At 43.2% G+C, this 24,473-nt stretch overlaps 1 long non-coding RNA gene across 2 annotated transcripts in view; it reads right to left on the bottom strand.

Annotated features, from left to right (window-relative positions):
• Nucleotides 1–2,851: 2,851 nt before the first annotated feature.
• LOC308513058 overlaps nucleotides 2,852–24,473 on the bottom strand; it is a 40,381-nt gene continuing 18,759 nt past the window's right edge. Inside the window, exons 2-7 of one of the 2 annotated variants that reach the window (XR_013995507.1) lie at nucleotides 21,245–21,360; nucleotides 14,119–14,211; nucleotides 8,708–8,835; nucleotides 7,588–7,877; nucleotides 4,336–4,428; nucleotides 2,852–3,485 (exon numbers count right to left, since the gene is read on the bottom strand). This is a non-coding gene — a long non-coding RNA (uncharacterized lncRNA). The remainder of the gene's footprint in view (nucleotides 3,486–4,335; nucleotides 4,429–7,587; nucleotides 7,878–8,707; nucleotides 8,836–14,118; nucleotides 14,212–21,244; nucleotides 21,361–24,473) is intronic. The other variant, XR_013995508.1, reaches the window with a different exon arrangement.

A 24,473-nucleotide genomic window follows, 5' to 3' on the forward strand; every position in this document is an offset into this window, starting at 1 on the left:
ATCCTGCATATCAGATATTTACATTGATTCATAACAGTAGCAAAATTACAGTTATGAAGTAGCAACAACAATAATTGTATGGTTGGGGGTCACCACAACATGAGGAACTGTATTAAAGGGTCGCGGCATTAGGAAGGTTGAGAACCACTGCTCTAGAAGAATGAATCCCCACTTCTCCGCTGGGTGAACTTAGCTTTCAAAATCCACCTCAGCCCTAGCTGGTTTGGCTCAGTGGATAGAGAGTTGGCCTGCAGACCAAAGGGTACTGGGTTCAATTCCCGTCAAGAGCATATGCCCAGGTTTTGGGCTTGATCCCCAGTAGGGGGCATGCAGGAGGCAGCCAATCTCTCATCATTGATGTTTCTATCTCTCTCTCCCTCTCCCTTCCTCTCTGAAATCAATAAAAATATATTTTTTTAAAAAATCCACCTCAAACTCACCTCCCCTGTGAAGCTCTCCAAGAGATACCAGAAAAAAAATCAGTGACTTTCTTCTTCCACTGTGCTCATTTAGTTATTCACTCAACACTTGAGTTGCTACAATGAGCCCAAGTGTGAAGGCTGAAATGAATGGATACATGTCAAAGGTTAGAACATTGAGAGCCCTGCCTAAGTGTTCGATGATGGTGGTGACCAAGCTGATGCTGGAGGTCAGAGAGAGATGACTGGTAATAAGCAACATACAGACTGACTCATAGCGAGCAGGCTGACAGCTGGGGAGGTGGGGGAGGACTGGGGTGAAGGGATTGAGCAGAAAAAAGAGAAAAAACTCATAGATACAGACAACAATGTGGTGATTGCCAGGGGGACAGGGTTTGGGGGAAGTGGAGCAGGGTATAGGGGTGATAAATGGTGATAGATGGAGACTTGACTTGGGATGGTGCACACACAACACAATGTACAGATGCTGTGTTGTGGAATTGTACACCTGTGTAATTTTGCTAACCAGTGTTACCTCAATCCTATCTAATAAAAGAGAAACATGGTAATTAGCCATACCTCCACTACCCTTCCCATTGGCTAATTAGGGCGATATGCAAATTAACTGCCAGCCAAGATGGCGGCCGGCAGCCAGGCAGCTTGAAGCGAACATGAGGCTTGCTTGCTTCAGTGACGGAGGACTCCAACATTCCCCGCCTGCCGCTGCGGGCCTCTGAGCTTGCAGTTTGAAACATTGTTACAAATACAGAAGCTAAACAAAACCCCAGAAACCTGCTTTCAGCCAGCCGGGATCTCAGAGCTGGAGTTGAAACAGTGTTTCGATTATAGAACCCAAACAAACCAGATACCTGCTTTCAGCAGCAGAGGCCTAAGAGCTGGAGCCAAGCCTCAGAGCTAAAGCTGGCCCAGAATAAAAAAAGAAAAAAGAAAAAAAGGAGCGGTTGGGAGCTTCAGTCACCCACCAGCCTGAAAACAGCCCTCAGCCCCTCACCCAGACTGGCCAGGCACCCCAGTGGGGACCTCCACCCTGAAGGGTGTGTGACCAGCTGCAAACAGCCATCATCCCCTCACCCAAGCTGGCCAGGCACCCCAGTGGGGACCCCCACCCTGATCCAGGACACCCTTCAGGGCAAACCAGCCGGCCCCCACACGTGCACCAGGCCTCTACCCTATATAGTAAAAGGGTAAAATGCCTCCCAGCACCGGGATCAGCGGGGCCGCGAGGTCTCCCGGCACCAGGATCAGCATGACAGGGGGCAGCGCCCAAACCCCCTGATCGCCCTGTGGCTCTGTGTGTGACAGGGGGCGGGGCCACAACCTCCCTATCCACCCTGCTCTGTGCCTGACAGGGGAAGGCGCCCCAACCCCCTGATCGGCCCTGCTCTGTGCCTGATGGGGGGAGCTCCCCAACCTCCTGATCGCCCTGTGGCTCTGTGTGTGACAGGGTGTGGCGCCCCAACCCCCCCACCCCATGGGCCGTGCTCTGTGTGTGACAGGGTAGAGCCATAACCTCCCCATCGGCCCTGCCCTGAGTGTGAGAGTGGCGGCACCCCAACCCCCTGATCGGCCCTGCTCTGTGGGTGATAGAGGGCGGTGCCCCAACTGCCCCCCTCCCCACTGAGTGGAAAAATTTTTGTGCACCGGGCCTCTAGTAAATTCAATAAAAAGGAAAAAATAAAAGAGAATGATTGAAACACAATCCATGATTCAGGAAGCCTAGAACTGCTAAGAAAGGCCCAGGAGAAATTGCAAGGCAGTGCAATGTGTACTTTGTAATGAAGCACAGGGCGCTGTGGGATCACTTAGCCTGTATTCCATCCAATTTAGGTTCTGGACAAGGTCAGAGAAGTTCCTCCAAGGAGGGTGTCTTAGTCAGCTCAGGCTGCTGTAACAAAATACCACAGACTGGGTGGGTGCTGCCCTCATGACCTAATCACCTCCCAAACGCCCCACCTCAGAATACAATCACGCTGGGCATTGGAATTTCACCATATGAATTTGGGGCAACACAAACATTCAGGCCATAGCAGAGGGGCAGAGAGGAGGTGTGTAAATAAATACAAATACTTATTCCAAGAAGCTGCCCAGGGTCCCACCTTTCCGCACTGCCCTTTGGAAGTCCTGAAGGGCCAGTTTACACAAGGCTGGGTCAAGCCTATTTTTGACCCAAGAGTTCATGACCCAGTTGACCACCCATCTTGCACAGAATGGTAAGTGGCAGTGCCAGGATTCGGTCTATATCTGACTAGGAAGCTTCCGGAGGGATGTGTACCCGGGAGGCTCACAGAGTCCCCTGTATTTTCCTTCCACAATACTCTCACAGCTTGTAATTACATGATTATATATTTGGGAATATGTGTTTACTGTCTGTCTCCCGCACTGGCTGTCAGCATTTTGCTCACCACGGAATTCTCAGGACCAGGGCGCAGAAACTTTATCAAAGTTTTGCTTTACATTTTCCTGGGGCACACACGCCCTGTCCCTGTACACCTCCACGCCCACCCCACGTGAGCCCCACCCGCCCATCACAAGGCCCCGCCCCACCCACAAATCCCGCCCTCTCGCCGCAGGCCCCGCCCCTCTGCAGCGGTCCAAGGGTGAGAGCTTGGGCGCCAGCGGTAGGATCACAAGGCGATGCCCATCCTCAAGCCAAAGCCGGGCGGATCGGCCAGGCTGCCCCGGGCGGACTCTCCCGCCATCCGCGCCCCGGGCCAGGCCCCCTCGGCCACCCTGGGGCTGCGGAAGGCCCCGGCTGGGTGCGTGTAGTCTAGGAAGAGTCTAGGTCTCACGAACCCTGACCCCAGGCAGCTCCCAGAGTTCAATCCTGCAGAGTGGAGTTACCCATCCCGGCCAATGAAAGGCGACAGCCAGTCGCACGGGCGGTTCTCTTGCAAAAGGACCCGAAGGACAGCAGAGGCAGGAGGACAGCTGTTGTCCGCCCTTGGACGACGGAGCTTGCAGGCTTCCTTAGGACCCGGTCTCTGCTTTCCACAAATCCGCCGTTGGTGGGCGTGGCCTAGTGAGGAGCGTCCGGGTGCCTGAGAACTGGAAGGAACATAGGCGGGGCCGGAGTAAGAGGGCGGGACTCTGGGTGAGAGGGCGGGGCCGGAGTAAGAGGGCGGGACTCTGGGTGAGAGGGCGGGGCCGGAGTGAGAGGGCGGGACTCTGGGTGAGAGGGCGGGACCGGAGTGAGAGGGCGGGACTCTGGGTGAGAGGGCGGGGCCGGAGTAAGAAGGCGGGGCCTATGAGGTGGGCGGGTGTGAGCAGGAATCTCCTCTCAGGGCTCTGCCCAGACGATGAAATTGCCCGGAACTAAATACATTCGAGTGAGATCTGTAGAAGTTCAGTGAATTGTATCAATATAAATTTCCTGATCGTGATATTGGATTATAGTTATGTAAGACGTTTTATTTCTAACAACTACATGTGAAACTACAATTATCTTAAAGTCGTTTTTTGAAAAAGCAACTCAGATTGGATACATAACAGAAAATAGTTTCTAATAAACTATTTTAAAGTATATTTTTATGTGTACCTTGTGTCCACTGAAAGGTCCTTGAAGGCAAAAATCAGTTCCGATTAATGTTTGTAATAGTAATAGTAGCTTGTAATTAGGCCAGGGCTTTGTTCATAGTACAAATGAATTTTCAATGAATTCCCAGGCCACAGTACAGACCTAACTTAATAAATACACTCACCAATGATATGCTTTGGGAAGGCAAAGGCCCTTAACTTCAGGGAGCTGGCAAGAGGACACAGAGAAGTAAACCCACAAATGCAATACCATGTGTCCAGTGAAATGAGAGAGGGTGACCATGGGTTCAGTAAGAGCATTCAGAGAGGGCTTCCTGGAGGAGGTGGGGATGTAGTTGATACCTGACAGAGGTGAGCTTACCTTGAATTCAATGAAGATTAAGCTTCTGGGACCCTTTAAGGTCCTGTGAGAGACTCCCGCATTGGCTGTCAGCATTTTGCTCACCACGAAATTCTAGCAAAGAGTCACAGGAACATATATTTTTGTAAAATTAGAAAAATTAAGATACATATCTTTTATAAAAATAGGCAAGAGATTTTCATAAGCCCTTCACAAAAGAGGATATCCAAATAGCCAACAAACTGGAGGTGGTGTGGAGAGGATCAGGTCTCAGGCAGCTGCAGAATTGCAACAGTATCACATACAGAATGCCTGCAGGGGTGCCCTGCTGGTCCAAGTTCCAGCCCCCGCCTGGAGCCCAGGTCTTGGGCTTTGCTCTGAAGACTGTGGGGAAGTTCGCTGAGGACTACTTCCCAAGCAGTGTGACAAATGACTATCTCCACGACTCAAGAAAACACTCTGTAGCCAAATGATTTTTAGGTATTTCAGACCTTTCCGATGGCCTGGTCCTATAGCCAAAATTCTACAGAAATAGATGAGTCAATTCAAATGAGAAAATTTGGTAAATGGGTAAACTTTTACATAGTAATGACCAGGATGTTTTTGGTGAAATGCTTAAGATAGTCAACAACCTTATCACCAAGTCTAGTAAAACACATCTCTTTCATAAGTGATTATTGGTGTTTCTATACCTGGAATATCATGCATATTTTCTTTATTGGATGTTTACATTTTAAGAAGAAAAACATTTACATTTTTAAAAGGTGAATATTAGTGCCCTAGCCAGGTGGCAAGCCACCAATCAATATTTCTCTCCCTCCCCCCCCTTCTCTCTCTCTCGCCCTCTCCTCTCCCTTTCCTCTCTCTCTAAATTCAATAAACATATCCTTGGGTGAGGCTTAAAAAAAGTGAATATTGGTCATTTGTTGTTCCTAAGATTTTTATACTACAACAAAATTTGTTCTTTTTTCATGAATTTCTAAATGAAGACAAGCAAGTACAGCCCTGGCTGAGTACCTCAGATGGTGAGAGCATCATCCTAATACACTAAAGTTGTGAGTTCAATCTCTGGTCAGGGCACATATAAGAGTCAATCAATGAATGCATAAATGATTGAAACAACAAATTGATGTTTCTCTCCCCCTCTCTCTTCTTCTCTAAAATCAATAAAAAACAAAAATAAAAAGACAAGCAAGTACAAAAATGGGGAACAGGCTTTACTAATCAAATAATGTCTTTGTTTCTATAAATGAAAAGATTGTTTTATTTTTAACATTGTTTTATTTTTAACACTAAACATGGGAGCTGTTTCTTAGCAAACTTGTTTGGAAACATGAATGCTCTGTTGTGTATTAGACTGCCCCATCTGGTATGTGAAGAGGATTTGATCGTTACCTTCTTAAATTCCTCTACTTTATAGTTTTGTGGTTGTAATTTTTAAAAATACTACATTATTTTATATCTTTTAAATTAAAAGATGTGACCTATAGAACACTGCAAATGGTTTTTAAAAATGTGAAAATATTACAACCTAAAAGAATTCTTCCTGCCACAAATGTCTTAATGACAGACCTGTGATTTAATTTGGGACACTTTTAAAAGGATACTTTATATGTGTAATAATCTTTGAAGAACTTGGAAATAAAATTTCTGCTTCATACATCAAAAAAAGCGATCCCTATTACTTTGATTTGAATGTCAGGTTTTCAAGGACAGTCCTTGTCTCAGTAATCTCTCCTGCTGTTCCTGTAAACCGCGGGATTGTCCTGGACATTCTGATCCTTTGGTATCCAATCTCACGTCCTAGAGGAATGAGGAATCCATCGTCTTTGCACTTGAGACCTGGCTCCAGGACGGAGTGGCAGGTGGCAAAGGCAGCCTGCTGGTCCCTAACGGATCTTCATCCCTTCCAGGCTTGAGAATCTCGCTCTATGGCGACAACTCAGTGCAGGCGGCATTGTCCCTGCTGCCCACAGAGCTGCAATTCAGGGCCTATGCTCGGCCCTGCCAAGCTCCCGGAGAGCTCTGGATCCTACCCGAGTGGCCCTCAGCTTCCAGTGCCAGCCGTGTGAAAAGAGGCCACTTTACATTTGATACAAAGCGTCAGCCGGTCTCATTCACGGTGCCCAGAACATGCTAAGCTCCGGACGTGGGGCTGGAAAGTGGCACTTGAACACAAACTCCCTTTCCTGCCTCCCCAGCAAGGCTTTCACAGGCTGAGATGTCAAGAGATGTTGTTCTGGGGAACAGCTCGAGAAAAGCCCTATTCTCCTCGCTCCTCCTCACCTGCCAAGAAGCCCGGGGCCGCAGGTGCCCAGCGGGGCCGAGGAGATGCCCGGAAATGCCAGAACATTCACGCTGCTTGAGAAGTGGCCTCTCTGTGCCAAGTCCCAACCTTGGCTGCCCCTTGTGGGGCCTGGTTCTCGGGAACAGCACCTGTCTGCCCAGGCTTCAAACCCCAGCTCCCGTTGGCCACTACGCACAAATGCAGGTGACCTCATGACCCTCGGAGTCCTGTCCTCTGACAAAGCCCTGCTTGTTTGAATTTTGAGTCTCAGGGAGGTCTGCAGTCCCAGAAATAAGAGAATCCAGGAGACTGACTATATTGCCCGAAGTGCTCTTTTCACAGATGGAAAAATTCAGGTGGCAGTGGGAGAGGAACCCTGAAAGGTGTCACAGGGAGTCTCAACCCTGGCTGCAGTTAGGATCACCTGGAGGAAATTTAAAACATGAGACCCTGATTTAGCTGGTCTGGTGTGGGGGATGGAAGGCAAGGCCCCTCATTGGACCCCGTATTGAAAATCCCTGGTCTGGTCCAACCCAATTACTTTACAGACAAGAAAAACTGATGTTGTCACAGAAGGGGCTATTGAGATTGTCTGTCTTTTTCAATCCACCGGTTCACAGATGGGAAATTGTGGCCCAGAGAGATTAAGTGGAATCGCCCAAGGCTCCATAGCTAGTAAGTGATAAGAGTATTTGGGGCAGTTTGACCTTTGTCTCAAAATGGTCCTACTTCCATCATGTCTAGTTTTATTACCATAAAGCTCTGCTTTGAAGCCATCAAGGTTCCCTACTGTTTAGGAAATCAAGTCTACCTTCTTCCCATACATGGTCTCCAGGGCCCCACCGCAGCCTGGCTTCACCTAGCTTCCCAAAGTACCCCTTTTACCCAGGCGGGGGCGCCTATGCCCTGTCCCCTCACCTCAGAAGGCCTCATATGGCTGTCATACCTCCTGGGACAGAGTCACAGGGTCAAGGAGACATGCTCACCGGGTACGCTGGACCTTGGAATGTTTCATGTTCACCTAAGGGCCTGTGCAGGCCTCTTCTTTAGGTCTTTCTAAAAAAAAAAAAAAAAAAAAAAAAAATGAGGGTTGGGAGTATGTTTGGAGCTTGGCATGCAGGTTGGGTGTCCTCACACGTGCATGTAGGTCTCCTCCGGTGCGGGCTGGTGGGAAGGGCAGCGGACAGGCTCCAGCTGGGAGCTGGCTCCTCTATGCTCCAGGGAATCCAAGAATGCTAGGTTCAGAGGCTGCCTTCCAGGTTGTCAAGAAGGTATGCTTGTCAAGATAGAAAGATAGAGCCTATTTAACTGTTTGATGTATAAGTTTTAAATATTTAGGTGTGGTGTTAGTTTTCCATTTGTCCCCTTGTCCTATACATGCTGGGGAGGTGGGCTGACTTCTGAGGGACGCAGGGAAGGAGGGGTGGCCATCAGCCTTGCTGTGGGCAGGTAGGGACTGCAGGCTGTGCTCCTGGTGAAAAGAACATATACAGTGATGATGTGACATGGACCCAGACATGGTGTCCCAAAGGCCCTGGTTGGTAAGCAGTTCTTACAAAGTCCTATTTTTAAATTCCTAGGTCTTTTTTTCAAAATAGAATTTCCATGGAACATATGAATCCTAGGCACTGCTAGGTTATCAGATATCTCAGATATGTGATTTGCTGCGTAATTTCAGGTGTGTTTTTTAGAACAGCTGCACCCATCCACCGTCACACCCGCTATACATGAGGGCTCCACTGCCCGTGTCTCTGCCAACACTTGACATTATTCAGCTTTCTAATTTTTGCCAGAAAAGTTATATCTCAGTGTTTGGTAGAAAAGTTATCTCTCACTGTTGCTCTAATTTTCAAATTTTAAACATTACTGTCTTAGTCTGTTTGGGCTGCTGTAACAAAATACCATAGACTAGGTGGCTCCGTTCCCCCAGCCTAGAATGCACTTCTCTTATCTCCTGCTCATTTTTCAGATGCAAGCTCCAGCAGCCTCTGACCTCCCGACTAGGGCAAATGTCTCTGCCCATTACAGGCTTGGTAACCTGTAAACCCCACTAAGCTGCAGGTTCCCTGACCTTGTTTTTGCTTTTCAGAAAGTCGAGATGCCTACCATTTTCAGCAGCAACAGGAACTTCTCACCGTTCTGGAGGCTGGAAGTCTGCGCTCAGGGTGCCAGCATGGTGGGCTTCTGGTAAGGGTCTTCTTCTGAGTTGCAGATGGCTGTTTTCTCCTTGTGTCCTTGAATGATAGAGGCACAAGCAAGCTCCCTGGGGTCCCTTTTATAAGGGTGCTAAGCCCTTTCAAGAGGTCTCTACCCTCCTCACCTAATTACCTCCCAAAGGACCCACCTCCTAATATAACATTGGGGGCTAGAATTTCAACATGTGAATTTGGGGGGGCACATGCAGTCCATAATGATTACGAGCGATTTTGAGCTCATCATATGTCTGTTGGCTTCAATCAGCTCCAAATCCTCACGCTGACCCATCAGCCAGCCCAACGCTCTTCGCTGGGACACTGAATAGTGGAGATACCCACGATAATGCAGCATTTGCCCTTCCTGTTTATTCTCCTTGCTTGGGGACTCCATCTCCTATCTCCTTGTCCCCCTAGAGCCCCGCTCTTTAGCTGCACTGATGAACATCCAAAGCCATTCCTATCTCAGAGGCTTTGGCTCCCGCTGTTCCCTCTGCCTGGACCACTAATGTTTTCAAGTCTTATTTCCTCCTTCCTCTGAGTTTCTGTTCAAATGTCTTTTCCTCAGTGAAATCTTCTCTTTTCTTTGCATCTAAAGTAGCTCTTTGACTACATTCTCCCCTTAATTTTCCTTCTTAGCACCTCCCATCGCCTGGCCTTCCCGTTGCCTGTCACGGTATCTGCTGGCCTGTCATTTAGTGTCTGTTTTGGAGGTGCCACAATAGCAAGAACTGTGCCCTTGCACCTGGAAGGGGGCCTGGCACATAGTTAGCACTCACTAACCACTTGTTGAATAAACCATTATCAGTTCTTCCTCCCCAGACATATTGTCACTTAACTCAAACATCTGGATATTTATCCATTTTCTCAGGGTACTTTTTAGATCACTCATGGGTTGATGTGGGGAGAAGCATTGCAAAATGACAAAACCAAATCATGGACTAAGTGGGAGATTAAGTGAGCTCCCCTAGGATCTCTGGGGCATTCCTCAAACTGACCGGATCTATGCATTTCCAGATCTGGCTTTGGAAAATAAATGGAAGCTTCTTCTAAATGTGAGATTATGTCCCACATTTCATATAGCACAAATGGTTATCTTGCATGGCTCCTACTGCCTTTAGTCCTAAATGTTATTTTTTTATTTGCCAAAAATATATCTTTCCATAAAAATTGATCATTTTTTAGGTTTAAAATTTTAGTTCAACACAATGACAGAGAAATAGAATAGCACTGGTCACAGTTGCACAAACTCTCCCAAAAAATCTTAATTCTACTTGCTTTCTCTGAAACGTGCAAAAAAAAAAAAAGTGATTAGGAAACCCAGGGACTAGAATTTAGCTACAGCCATGTCTTTAAAAAAAAAGTCTGCTGGAGGTTGGAGTGCCAGTTGTATAGGGCTGCCCATTGTTTAAGAGAAAAAAAGTTTCAACCCCAGGGTGGAAAAACTAACATTGTCACTAGGATATGAAGAAACCATGGTGAAGAACTAGGATGGCGAGGCCCCGCAGAATGGCTGGCGGCATCTGCTCCGAGGGCCTTTATCAGCAGCCTTGTATGTTCTATTCAAGACTCTCACAACGATTGTTGGCATGATGTAGACAAATTGACGCAAATTAGTTTAGCACGGGCTATGCAAAGTTTAAGCTTGTTGAGCAACACACGTGGACCACATAGCAACAGCTCCCAACACTATGCAAAAGGTGTTGGATGCAAAGTACCAACTTCCCAGATTCCCCTCTTCCAGGTGGGAAGCAGAATTCACAAATCACTGTGGAGGCTGGGGAAGGGGACAGGCAGCAGAGGCCAGAGCCCCCACCCTCACCTTGAAGGCCAGTGATAGTTGAGAAAAAGTATCTCCTGAAAGTGCCGCTTGTGCTAAAACCGACGGCCTGTTATTTCATGGCCAGAAATCCTCAAAGGATCGGCCCCCAAAGATTAAGGGGATTCCGCCACTTTGCTCTTTACTTTTGGTTCAAATATCTTAAGACAATTTCTTGGGGGCTGGTGTCACACAGACCACCTAGAGGGGCCTTCTAATTGTATTTACAGTAATTTAATTACAGCAGTGAGAGCTTCAGAAGGCAGGATTTACCCAGATCGACACTCTAGGTGCCGCTGGCAGAGTTTTAATCTGTTAAATCAACAGAGACGTGGTAAAAATAAAGCCACTCCAGAGTTTGGAAACCACTTCATGGCTTTTTTTTTTTTTTTTTTTTAGGGGAGGTTGGGAGGGTGAAGGAGACATTTTCCTGAGGTCCACGGCTTTCCCACTTTTGTTCATATTACTTTACACTGCAATCACACGTTATATCCACCTGACCACACACATGACTGGGGTGCGTTTATAATACCCAACTCTGTGTGCATGCTTAATTACATTTATCTCTGGATAGTTAGCGAAAACTTGGTAGCAGTGGGGCTTCTGGGGAGGAGACCTAGGGGAGGTCATAAGGGGTTGGGGTAGGAGGCAGATTGACTTTTAACTCATTCCCTTTCTTTTGTACTGCTGTTTTTTGGGGGTTTTTTTGGAGAAAAAAAAAATCTTTACGCCAAACATTTAAAATAGTTTTTCAATGAATCCATAAGGAAAATGTCCTGCAACTATTAAATCACCAAAGTCAGCAACCCATATATAATTCTGTCCATTTAGATTGTTTGGCCAACTAAGCTGCCTGGCCTTGGCAGGGGTCTTTCCCTTTGGGGAAGGGATAGACCAGCTACCCCTAAAGGCTCCTTACCCTCTAAATGTGAGGCTGGCCCAGCCCAAGAACAGCGTGGGCTGCTACTGCCATCTAGCAGTGTGGCCGGGGCCCTGCGGGGCCCGCTTTCCCTGGGCATTCCGAAGGAGGCCTGGGGGCTACAGATCAAAACACAAAGACTTCATTGGATATGTGAACATCCTGCAGCCCCTACGTGCTTTCTGGGGCAGGAGAGAGTATAAATATGTCAACATATCCTGAGATATTTAATAAAACAGTTCCGAGCTTGTGACATTTGACTAATGTTGCCAACTATTGCAATCCAGTGGCCTCAAGGCCTTTGGGGATATGCTCAGGCCACTCAATGTAATAGATATTTGTTGGGGACCCACTGTGTGTGCAGGGCACTGTGCAGATGCCTGCATGGTGAAAGAGGCAGGAATTTGGTGTTGTGCAGTTCAGACACTGTAGCCCTATAAGGACACACACCAAGCAGCACCTTAGGGAGGTATATTCCCCATTGTCCGATGCGTTCCCAGCAGCTAGCATAGACTGGCACACAACATAAACACTTGCTTTCAGTGACTGAACAAAACAATGGACAAGTGACATTCTGAAGTCACATTCCCCTGCTCATAAGGGCATTTTCTGAGCCTCCGTTCCTAGTCTGTAGAGTGGGAATGATAGCATTGTCCCTGACTGTGAGGACCCAGTGATATAACGAAGGGCAGTGCCTCTGTCAATTGGAAAATAGTAAAAAAAAGGTGAGGAAGGGGAATCTCCATCTTCTGAGGTTCATCAACCATTTGCTTTGCATGAATAAGAAATATATTCTTTATTCCAAAAACTGAGATTTCCATTTGAGAACTAGAAAATGTTTTCTGCCACAGAGTCTAAGTTGACTTGACCAGCTAAAAGGAGTCCTGTGGAAACAACCCAAATTCAGTGTGACATACACGCGGAGATGGCTCTCCTCAGCCCCGCCCTTTCCTGGCAAATGAAAAGATTGTGCTCTTTGTTTTTATTTCGTCTTCAAGTTTCCATATATGTAAATGGAAGGAGGCAAATTAGATAAACTCTAAAGTTTCTTCCTTCCTTTGGAAACAGACTCTAACAAGCTGTCCAGCAAGGACGCTATGGCCAGTCCAATGTTGTGAAGAAACTGTGATATGCTGCCACCTGTTGGTGATTCACTATATTATTTTAAATTTTAAGCAAAGCTCAATTTTAGTATTTAAATATTAACTACAACCTGACTTAACACACATATTTTCAGTAGAAGCTCACTACACTGCCAAGAGAAAGTGGTATTTTCCCTAAAAGTAATAATAATAGCCGAAGCATTCAGCAGTGGATACTACCTGTACTCTCCCACTTCAATCCTCACCATCCCCTTAGGCCAGTGGTCGGCAAACTCATTAGTCAACAGAGCCAAATATCAACAGTACAAATTTTGTAAACTTAAACTATATAGGTAGATACATTGGTATTAACTTAATTAGGGTACTCCTAAGCTGGCCTCAAGGTACGTTCGCTGAGGTTGACCCCTTCCAACTCTCCATCCACACTCTTGTTTCATCTATCTCCCTTCCAAAAACCGACTTCTGTGCCTGGGACGAAGTTTCAATCGCACTGTACGTGCATGCCCGCACGTGGTATTTTGTGGAAGAGCCACACTCAAGGGGCCAAAGAGCCACATGTGGCTCATGAGCCGCGGTTTGCCGACCACTGCCTTAGGCTGAGGGTCCTTGACCATTACAGGTGAGGAAACGATAGGCAGTGAGGTAATAACTTGCCCCAGGTCACACAGGTGTAAAGTAAAAGAGGCAAAACTCAAGCCTAGTCCTTTCTGAGCTCAGGGACTGAATATTAATTAACCTATGCTCCCAACAGGTGAATTCTACATTGTTGATTTCCTTGCGATTGATTAGAAAAGTACTTAACATCTTTGTAGACATTTTATAAATTACAAAGGAAATAAAAAGAACTTGAAACCCTATGACTAAGATGACATAAATATTAAAATTTTGTGCATATGTCCAGTTTTTTGTTCTTGCTGTTAATCCTCACCCGAGGATATTTTTCCATTGCTTTTCAGAGAGAGTGAAAAGGAGGGAGGGAGTGGGAGAGAGACAGAGAAACATCAGTGTGAGAAACACACATCGATTGATAGCCTCCTGCACGTGCCTGACTGGGCGCTGGGTTCGAACCTGCAACCCAGGTATGTGCCCTTGACCAGGAATCAAACTCTTGATCCTCTGGTGTGTGGGCCAATGCTCTAACTGCTGAACTACACCAGCCATTAGCTAAGAAGCAAAGAATCTGAGTCATGTTTGAGAAGGGAAGAGCATACCTATGGACTTATGCTGAATGAGCAAGAAAGATTTAATTCTGAGTCAATGACTGGCAACATCCAGTTTTGACTCTTAGAAAAAATGCAGAAAATCTTACTAAGTTTATGCTTCTGTGAATAACAGAATGTGCTGTTAACAATAGAAAGAAACCCAACTATATGGATGATATAAAAACTCCTTCAGGGAACAGGCGGTGCTATCGCCTGACTTCAGCTTGTGAGAGCTTCATCATTTCTGGCTAGTTGCTTTTCTTGTTTTTGTTTTTACCTTACCTGTAATTCAGTGTTTTTCTAATTTTTTTTTCCCTTATGCGATTCACCTTGCAACAGCAGATTTGATGCACTGCACTAGAACAGTCAAGAACCCTAAAGAAAGTTTAAATCATATGTAACTGACAAACTCTGTAACTCTAAAGTCAACATTAAGTCTAATAAAACAAAACAAAAATCCCAACAATATATCTTAGAGATCTTTCCAAATGAGTTTATAGAATTTGCTCATTTTTGTTTGTTTAAACAAGGGCATAGTATTCCACTGTGTGGGTGGACCATAGTTTGTTAAATCACTTCAGTGCTGTCATGAATAACATACATTCACCGTTTCATCCATTTGCAAGTGGATCATTAGGCTAAATTCCCAAAAGGGGAGTTGCTGAGTCAAAGGGTGAAAGGGCTTGTAACTGTGTTGGATATTGCCAAGTTGCCTTTCGGAAGAGTTACTCATTTGGTATTCCATCAGTACAGGCAAAGCAGTGTACATTTCCACAAGCCTCTCCAAGAGAAGGTGTTGCTAACAACGGGATCTTTGCCAATCTGATGGAGGAGAAAGTATCTCAGTATAGTTTACATCTGTATCTCAGAATGAATGCGGAGGGAAGATCAGCATCTTCTCACATTTAAGAGGCATTTTTCTCTTTTTCTTTGGAAACTCTGTTCTTGTACTTTGCCCATTTTCCCACTGTGTTGTTGTTTTATTTCATCTTAATTTCTAGCAGCTCTTTACAGAGTGAGTTGTCTAGTACAGGGATTAAACCCCTGTCTGTAATATGGGATGCAAATATTTTCCCCAGCTTACTATCTGTCCTTCATTATGGTTTCTTTTACTTGAAGAGGCTTTAGATTTCAATATAGCCAAACTTATTACTCTTTTTAATGCCATCTGAATTTTGAATCACAGTTAGAAAGACATTCCCAAATCCAAGGCTATAAAAAAAAAATTACCCATGTTTTAATTTAGTACCATTGTAAAGAATTTTTTCTTCTTTTACCCCAAGTGAAAACTCTTTTAAAAAGCATTTTCACTCCACCAAATGGGTATGGCACCTTCATTATACAGAAAATTCTCATACATATTTGGGTCTTCTTCTGAATTTGCCATAATGTTCCATTGATCTGTGGTCCATTCATGCATATTGTTTTAATTAGTTATACTTCGTAGTGTGTTTCATATTTGATAGGACTAGTTTCCTCTCATTGTTTTCTTGGCAACTTATGCTTGTTTATATTTTCATTTGTAGCCTCATATTCAACTTGCCTAGGTTTTTTTTATAAAGTTATTTGTATTGGAATCAAGTTAAATAAATCATTTTGATGTTCAACTTGTCCTATCTTTGCCAGTGAGAATCACTTTAATTTGGCTTCAAGTTCCTCTTAAATTAAAAACATTGGTTATAAAAAATTTCAAACATACACAAAATTGGAAAAGATAGAAAACCAAATCCCCTCAAGTACACGTCACCCAGCTTTAACGATTTATCAACCAATGGAGAGTCTTGCATCATCAACACCCACATCCAGTCCCCCTAACCACAGATTATTTTTAGACAAATCACAGATATTATTTGTATTACCTAATTAATAAATATTATAGCAGGTACTAAATTATAAGAACTCCTTTTCCAGTTTTATTGTGCTACAATTACCATTAAAATTGTATAGTTTAGGGTGTGCAATGATGATTTAGTGTGCATATATATTGTGAAATGATTAAGAACTTTTAATTTTATTTTTAAAAAATGTATTTTTATTGATTTCAGAGAGGAAAGAAGAGATAGAAACATCAATGATGAGAGAATCATTGATTGATTGCCTCCTGCACTCCCCACCCCCCTGACTGGGGATCGAGCCACAACCCAGGCATGTCTGGGAATCAAACCGTGACCTCCTGGTCCATAGGTCGATGCTCAATCACTGAGCCACCGTGGCCGGGCAATTAAGGACTTTTTAGAAATAATAGCCACAATATCCCTATCATAACTTAAAAATTAACAATTCCTTATCATCATTATAAACATAACATTTTTAAAAAAATATTTTTTCTTTATTAATTTTTAGAGAGGAAGAGAGCAAGAGAAATCCCCTACCTATGTGCCTTGACTGGGAATTGAACCCATAACCTTTTGGTGTACGGAACGATGTTCCACCCAGCCAGAGCATACTTTTTTAACAGTTTTTGTTTCAAATGGGACCAAAATGCCCTTGCCAGTGTGGCTTAGTTAGTTGGAGCATTATCCCAAACACCATAAGATTGCAGGTTCAATTCCTGGTCAAGGCAGATGTGGGTCTGAGCCCCGGTCGGGGTGCATACTATGTTTCTTTCTCATATCAACATGTCTCTATCTTTCTCTCTCCTCTCTAAAATCAACACAAAATAAATAAAAACAATAAAATAGGGCCCAAATAAGGCCCATAACGTTATTTGGTTGATATGACTCTTAAGTGTCTTTTAATCTATAGGTTCCCCCTCAGTTTCTTTTTCCCCTTGCAATTTATTGTGATAAAATAGGTCATTTTTTCCTATAGAACTCTCACAGTTTGGATCTGTTGATTGCATCCATGTGCTGTTGTTTAACATGTTTCTCTTTCCCTGTTCTTGAAAATCTCACATAAGTGAAATCATACAATATGCAGTCTTTTGCATCCGGCTTCCTTCAGAGGTCAGAAACATCACTGAGAAATGGTGAAGCATGTGACTAATTATATGTGCTTAGATGCACTGGCAGATGCAACCATAGGAGGAAGTGATAAAGAATTATGAAAAACAGAATATCAGAATTAGCCTGATAAATTATAAAAGTCAGTACATCAGAGTAAGGCTGATAAGGAATTATGAAAAAGACAATATCAGAATAAGCCCAACATAACTATTAACACAAATTGAAAACCTGATTCTGTTTATTAAAAGTAGGATGATATGTAACAACTGTAGCTTTAATTCCAGATAAATAGAACTGAAAATCCACTATAAGTTTTGCAGCCACTTGTGAGTAATTTGCATGCATTCTGGTATTTTTTGCTTAATAATGAAATTATCTAATTTTATATTTATGAATTGGCATGTTTCTTTGGATCTCATTTCTCCTACATACATACACAATGTTTTTGTAGTTCATGTATGTTGTAGCACGTATCAGTAGTTTGTTCCTCTTTACTATTAAACAGCACTTCATTGAATGGACATACAGTCTATTCTTGTTATTCCTGGTTGTTACATTTTATAAAGTCACTTCAGACACTAACGTAGCAAATACTTAATTATTGCCCTTAGGGAAAATACAGAGTTAGGTTCCTGAAAAATGTCATTTTCATCAACTAATCAATACATAACCTTGTTTTGTGTGTTTCTGTTTAAAGGCACCTTATTTAATATATATTGTTGATGCATTAACACTGAGCTCATGGCGAACAGCACTGTAATTCGTGCCTGAATGAAGCTTACCTAACACGTGTTTTCTCCATAAAGTTCATCATAACCTCTCATACTTAGTCAGGAACACTAGACATGACATTAACTAGATTGCAAAAGGACATTTGTGTACAGTAAGAAAGCTGAAATAAGAAAGCAAAGTGTGGGCTTGTTTGACCTCCACTGGGAATATGTTTGCTGGATGACTCAATGTTTCTGCTGCTCTGTACATGTGCATGTCTGAGAATGACCAGGAAATCATTGTCTTGATTCTGGTGTTATATAAATAAGTTTTAGCAAGTAAGCAAATTTGCAAATGTGGAATTCGTGAATAATGAAAGTTGACTGTACTATATTTTGTTCAGTTGATGAACATTTCGGTTGTTTCTACAGTGAGGCTATTATGAGTAATGCTACTGTGAATATTTATATACAAGTCTTTGTGTAGATGTATGCTTTCATTTCCCTTGGGCAGATACCTAGGAGTGGAATTGTTAGGTCATTTGGTAAGTTTATGTTTACCTTTTTAAGAAACTGCCACACTGTTTTCCAAAGTGGTTGTACTATTTTACACCCCCACCAGCAATGTCTGAGGGTTCCAGTTTCTCCACATCTTCACCAACACTTGATATTTAAAGCCATGAAACTAGAACTAGATGAGTAACTGAGTTAATCTAGGGAGTCACTTTTGACTACGGTATTTGAAGCATGAGTGCGGGGACTCAATGTTTAGAAATCAGAGTGAGAAGGCACTAAAAATCAGTTTCAGATAGAGCCTGAAATACCAGTGAGGATCTAGTGGAGAGCCCAAGAACCCATTCATGGAGCAGCCACCTCTTCTATGTTGCCATGAGGCCATGTACAACAAATAGCCACTTGAAGGGAAAAGGTAAGGAAGACCACCCTGAAAGACTAAGCATTTCTCCCTAAAGAGGCTAAGGTGGCTCTAAAAAGAGTCTTTTTAGTGCAAAGAGACAGAGTTATCCTTAATAATTGGCAAATTTGTGATTTTCCCCTGCCATCAAAGGGGATGGGAGCATCAAGGCAAGTTACAGAAAATAGAGTGCTATGTTTTTTTTTTTAAATATATATTTTTGTTGATTTCAGAGAGGAAGGGAGGGGGGAGAGAGAGAGAGAGAGAGAGACATCAATGATGAGATAGAATCATTGATTGGCTGCCTCCTGCATGCCCCCTACTGAGGATCAAGCCCACAACCCGGGCATGTGCCCTTGACTGGAATCAAACCTGGGACCCTTCAGTCCGCAGGCCAATGCTCTAATCACTAAGCCAAACCAGCTAGGGTGAGTGCTATATGTTTTATACGTTTGGGTACAGACTGTTACATTGATCAACAACTTGATGAAAGACATCCATGTTCCCCAGTCCCTATGAAGCTGACAGTCCCAGCAGATCCAATTTATTCCCAGACCTCACCAGCTTTAAGGGAGAGGATGTTGCAAACAGCTACCATGGTCTATCACACTGCAAACAGCTACCATGTGCTGAGTACTTAGTCTGTGGGTGAGCAGTTTCATCTATTTTGTTACTCCATCATCACCATCCTCTTAGGAGATGAGGACTATTATTAGTCCACATGTTAGAGATCAGGGAAAATAAGCCCAGAAAGTAACCTGACCAAAATAGTAGAGTCCTAATTAGAACCTAAGTCTGGTTACAGGACCTGGACTCGGATTCACCACATCATATTGTCTAGTCACAGCACCTTGACACTCAGGTTCAATCTACTCAAGGCTCCGGGAGTCTTGAGGGAAGGAGGGAAGAGGCGTAGATAAGGCGGCCTGCCAGAGACCGACTGAGTCAGTCACATCTTCCAGAAGCATAAAGGCTCCGACAAACACATCTTGCTCACATTTTGTCACTCCTATAATCTGTCCTCCTAAAAAGCAATGGGCAGTGGGACTAGTGGTCTATTTTGGGACTAGTATCTAGTACAGAGGCTCTCAAAAGCTCATTAATCTCCTGGCAAACAAATGAGTAGAACCCAAAGCAGTGGGCCCTCAAAGCAAGGGAAGAAAGTAGGTCAGCAGTCACTGATAACAAATTTTAGCTTGGCAGTTTTAGATCTAGGGAGAAGTTACTGCTAGCTCCTTCATACTTTGGTGAAGGATTTATGGCTGTTACCTTCACATTCAATGTCAGTACAAAGGACAGTATCAAAAGGAACTGTCCCTAAAACAGCTTTTCCCCCTCCCAGAACTCATTTGTCTTTTGATACTGTTTGATATCAGTGTTTCACTTAGCAATAAGCCGTTTATGCTGGTTACAGAGGACTTGATTTAGGATGCTGGACACTCTCAGCCTTTTTCTTCACCTACACAAGAGGGACCATACCCCTCAGGGGGTCAACTGTTCCCAAACACAGGCCAAACTGAGAGGCTCTCTTACCGTAATTCACACAAATCCCAGAAAAACATATTGTGTTCTGGGGTCATATGGGAAACAGTTAACTGAGTAAGTCTCCCAACTCATGGTAAACATAATCAACTATTGTAGATGACAATAAAGGACCCTATAGGTTCACCTTCAGGCTGCTCTATTCTGTAATTTTTTTAAAGCTCCACCTTGCCCACCTTTGCCAATCCCCATTTAACTCTTTACCATTGAAAAGGTTTCTGCTACCATTTGGGTACTTTGCCCCAAGGTAAAGTAGTTTAGGTTTATTACTAGTTCTCTGCATGGGTCTAACATCTATACTGGATGTGGTGGGAAATAGCAGTCATTCCACTCTGCCTATTTATACGTATCCAGCTCAAGTCCTTATACAAGCAGGCACTTAATACTTATTAAAAGATAACTTCTTCCCTCTCCCTGTCCCAGGAACTCTCTGCAGCCCACATCCATATCTATCTTTCCTGCATTCATTCAGTCCTCTTTTTCTGACCACTCATTTTGGCATTTACTTGTGATATCATTTAATGATTTAAAAACACTTAATGTGCATCTGTCTTGCCTTTATCTAGACTGTAATCTCCCCAATGATAAGATTTCTTGTTATCTTCTAGAGTTAGACATATGACTGGTGTATAACAAATGCCCAATGTTTTGGTTAGATTCTCCTGACTACAAGAAACAAAGGCTATAGTAACTGTAAGTAATGAGGGAAACTATTGAGAGGAACCAGGAAAAGCCAAATAGCCCATAGGAAGAGCAGGGCGTGTAGCAGAATCAGACTATAGGATAGTTAGTGTTCTACCACTCTGAAGGGTAGAACCAGGGGTAGAAAGCAGGTTCAAACTGGGGTACTTAGATTATTTTCCCCCAGACATACAGACTTGGACATCAATGATTCTAGTAAGAAAGCTGTTTGAAGCTCATCTGGTTAAGGGCATGGAAAGATAATGAAAGTGGGAATAAGGAAATTCTCAAAAGAGAAGCTAGGGATGAGAGTGAGAAAAGCAGAGGGTAGCTCCCTTGGTCAGAGAGTCTACCAGTTCATGGCTGTAGCTCCTCATGAGGTCTGGTTGCACACAGATCCCTTGCCTTCCATAAGATATTTACACAAACATCTTCTCAACTCCACCTTCTTTATGACTTCAGCTCAAGTGGGTTTCTCTTTCTTACAAAAAAAGATCCCTTTTAGTAAATCAATTTCCTACTCTAAAATGGTTCCTCACTAAGACCACAAGATAGTGATCTATTAAAGCACTATTTAATATTTTATTAAATTTTATTAAAATTGGTGAATGGTTTACCTTTCATAATTGAAGTCCCTCCTTTTCGGAACTATTGGGAAGAGAGAACATCACCTCCAGTGTGCACTTAAGAAAATTCCAAGTCACAGGGAGAGATGAGTCAGACAAACCAATGGCTAAAAAAAGAGGAAAACAAATTTAGCAACTGACAGAAACAATAAGAGAGAATCTTCAATAATTACTCTCTCCCCTGCTGGCCTGATCACCCCTAACCGCTCTCCCCTGCCTGCCTGATCACCCCTAACTGCCTCTGCCTGCCTGATCGCCCCTAACTCATCTGCCTGCCTGCCTGATCACCCCTAACCGCCTCTGCCTTGGCCCCCGGCACCATGGCTTTGTCCAGATGGACATCTGGTCTCTCTGGTCTAATTAGCATATTATCCTTTTATTAGTATAGACAGGAAACAGTAAGACTGAATTCTGTATATTGTGTATCCCACATCACACTTGAGATATAGAACAGTTACATCACCCTCCAAAATTCCCTCAAGCCCCCTTATAGTTAACCCCTCCCAGCTCCCACCTACTTTTGAGTTTGCATCTTTCACTTAGAATGATACATTTATATTGTTTGGTCCCTTATTTGAGTAGATTTCATTGTATATATGCACCACCATTTGCTTATCTATTCACCAATTAAAGGGCACTTAGATTGCCCCCAGTTTTTGACTATTATAAAATGTGTGTCCAAGTTTTTGTGTGAACATGTTTTCATTTCTCTTGGGTAAATATCTAGGAGTCATATAGTAAGTGTATATTTAATTTTATAAGAAACTGCCAAATTGTTTTCCCAAGTGTTTCTACTATTCTGCATCTCCATCAACAATGTTTGGACATTCTTGTTGTTCCACATCCTCAATAGCATTTGCAATTATTTTTATTTATTTTAACCAAGTAGTGATACGTCATTGTGGTTTTAATTAGTATTTCCCTAATGACTAATGATCTTAAGCATCATTTCTTATGCCATCCATTATCTTCTATGGATACTGTTCAATTATGTTTTAAAACATTGGTTTGTCTTGTAGTTCTTCATATATTCTAAACACAGAATATGTATTTATCAAATGGGTATTTTGCAAATATTTTCTTCAAGCCTGTTGCTTATCCTTTCATTTTCTTAAGTGTCACCCAAAGAGCATAAGTTTTTAACACATTTTTTTTCTTTTATGGATTGTGCTTTAGGTATTATATCCAAGACATTTTCTGTTTCACCCAAGATTACAAAGATTTTCTCCTATGTTTTCTTCTAAAAGCTTTATAATTTTACATTTAGTTTATGAACCATTTTGAGTTTTTTTGCATGTGGTGCAAGGAATGGGTTGACAGGTTGAAGTTTTTTTTTCCCTTGTAAAATGATGTCCAATTACTCCAGCATCATGTTTCTTTTCATTATTTTTTGATAAGGTTGCATGTAGCAAACACTCCATAAAGAATCTACAAAAAAGGATGGAACCTCATCAGCTTTTGGGTGACAATCCTATGGCTGGATTTAGGAGAGCAATTCCGTTTCTCTGACTGGCAAGAAATGCCTATGTAGTATGCTTTCCACTTCACAGACATGCACAGTATAGGACGGTCCAAATTGTCAATGCTCTCTAGACAAAGGTCACCAGGAACACACCTGTGGCTGAACAAGTTTAGCTCGTTACTTATTGCAGCCAGGAAGAACACACAGTATGGAGAACCGGGAGGCATCTTAGTAAGAGGGTGCTACACGAGGGCTCATATTAAGATTTGGGTTTGTGTTAGGTGATTTGGGGGACTTTGCTCTAAAATTAGGCGCTGTCAAGAAGCAGGGGTAATTCTGTGACTATAGCTTAATAAACCTTATGTAGAAAAAGGGAAGGTTAGAATGAGGTTAAAGCTGTAATTGGTAAAGAAGTAACAGCTACTCGTATTAGTTTGATATTTTCAGTTTGTGTATTCCATCTGGAGGCTTGCGTAAGGTCCACGTTTTTGTCTGTGTTCAGACATGATGATGGAGTAGTCTTATTTCTGTCCTGATCCATCATGGTCATGGAGCAACCTTTCCCGATGTTGATGTTCTCAGAAACTCTTTGTTCAATAGGAGGCACAAGGCCTAGCTGTGCCCGGCCAGTTCCCAGCAACACCAAGACCCAACTGATAGCGCCAGACCAGCTACTTGGTATCAGGGATGTCTTTTCTCTTTTTCAGAAGACAGTGGCTAAGAACTGAGGCCCTAGGTTATGAAGGTTCTGAGAAGGAAAGCACCTCCTCTTAGGCTACACAACAGGTTGACCTACACACACACACACACACACACACACACACACACACACACACACACACTGAGGCCCTGGAGTAAAAAATAAATAAAAAAATTTGTTTTGATTCCTAGGTCTGCTCTTCACTAGCTATGGGCCCTTGGGTAAATTACCTAACTTCTCTATGCCTCAGTTTCCTCAAATGAGCATGGAGGATAATGGTACTTGCCTCATTGGATTGTTGGGAGAAATGAGATGATACATATTAAAAACTTATGTCAAATAAATCTTAAGTTATTATTATATCACAGAAAATATATTGGGGCAGAGAAAAACCACAAAAACAAAAACCAAGTATAGTCCAGGTAATTGTGCCAGGTAAGTCAAAGAGTAGTAAAAAAGTGAGGATAGAAAAGCAAAATAATTTACTTTGGGTTGTAATCTATATAACCTGTTAATTGTCGTTTACTTTTGAGAGAGACATTGATTTGTTGTTCCGCTTATTTATGCAGTCATTGGTGGAGTCCTGTATGTGCCCTGCCACGGGATGATGCTCTAGTCAACTGAGCTCCTGGGCCAGGGCCCCAAATCGTATTTTAAAGCGATCAGATTATTTAATGTCCTCTTTAAATTCTAGAAAACTAAAGTATCTTGACAGTCCCAGCACAATGGTCTAGGTGGATTTGATAGGCTGCTTTGATAAATCAATGCTCAGGCTGAAACCATAAAACAATGTTGAGTCCACTCCACTGACGACGTGGATCAAAGTCAGCTTCTTCCAGGTACTTTCCTCGGCTTCCGTTGCTGGGCCTTGTCAGCAGCTGCTCAGTTGCACCTGCTGACTTGGCCTTAGGAAAAACATTCGGTTGGGTCACTGATTGGTTGCTTCACGTGTATGTTTTGTCTTGCCAATTAGATTGTGAAGGAAGATCTCACACTGGTCTAGGAATTCCGTTTATAAAGCCCTTTCAAATCCACCACCTCTTGCTTCTCTTTAAAAA

Source organism: Myotis nattereri, assembly GCF_964212035.1.
Source record: "Myotis nattereri genome assembly, chromosome: 2".
NCBI lineage: Eukaryota > Metazoa > Chordata > Mammalia > Chiroptera > Vespertilionidae > Myotis > Myotis nattereri.